This window comes from Arachis duranensis, chromosome 6 (assembly GCF_000817695.3).
Source record: "Arachis duranensis cultivar V14167 chromosome 6, aradu.V14167.gnm2.J7QH, whole genome shotgun sequence".
NCBI classification, from domain to species: Eukaryota; Viridiplantae; Streptophyta; class Magnoliopsida; order Fabales; family Fabaceae; genus Arachis; species Arachis duranensis.
In genome coordinates, this window is record NC_029777.3 from 52,897,905 (window position 1) to 52,899,057 (window position 1,153).

The window sequence follows — 1,153 nt, forward strand, 5'->3', positions numbered from 1 at the left end:
ATATGGTTGCAAACAACCAATTCATGTACACTTCTGAGAGGAATTTTGTGAATACTGGGATACCTCAGAAGAAAGGAGTTCTTAAAATTGATGCTCTGAATGCCATATTGGCTCAGAACAAAGTGTTAACTCAGCAGGTCAACATGATCTGTCAAAGTCTGAATGGATGGCAACATGCATCCAACAGCACTAAAGAGGCAGCTTCTGAAGAAGCTTATGATCCTGAGAACCCTGCAATAGTAGGGGTTAATTACATGGGTGAACCTTATGGAAACACCTATAACTCATCATGGAGAAATCATCCAAATTTCTCATGGAAGGATCAACAAAAGCCTCAACAAGGCTTTAACAATGGTGGACGTAATAAGCTGAGCAATAGCAAGCCATATCCATCATCTTCTCAGCAACAGACAGAGAATTCTGAACAAAGCACTTCTAATTTAGCCAATCTAGTCTCTGATCTGTCAAAGGCCACTTTCAGTTTCATGAATGAAACAAGATCCTCCATCAGAAATCTAGAGGCACAAGTGGGCCAGCTGAGTAAGAAAGTCATTGAAACTCCTCCCAATATTCTCTCAAGCAATACAGAAGAGAATCCAAAAGGAGAGTGCAAGGCCATTGATGTGATCAATGTGGCCGAATGCACAAGGGAGGAGGAGGACGAAAATCCTAGTGAGGAGGACCTCCTGGGACGTCTTTCAAGCAAGAAGGAGTTTCCTATCAAGGATCCAGAGGAATCTGAGGCTCATACAGAAACCATAAAGATTCCACTAAACCTCCTTCTGCCATTCATGAGCTCTGAAGACTATTCATCCTCTGAAGAGGATGAAGATGTGACTGGAGAGCAAGTTGCTCAATATTTAGGAGCTATTATGAAGCTGAATGCCAAGTTGTTTGGTAATGAGACTTGGGAAAGTGAACCTCCCTTGCTCATTAATGAACTAGATACCTGGATTCAGAAAACTCTACCTCAAAAGAAACAAGATCCTGGAAAGTTCTTAATACCTTGTACTATAGGCACCATGACCTTTGAAAAGGCTCTATGTGATCTGGGGTCAGGGATAAATCTTATGCCACTCTCTGTAATGGAGAAGCTGGGGATCAATGAGGTACAGCCTGCCTTGTTCTCATTACAATTGGCAGATAAGTCAAT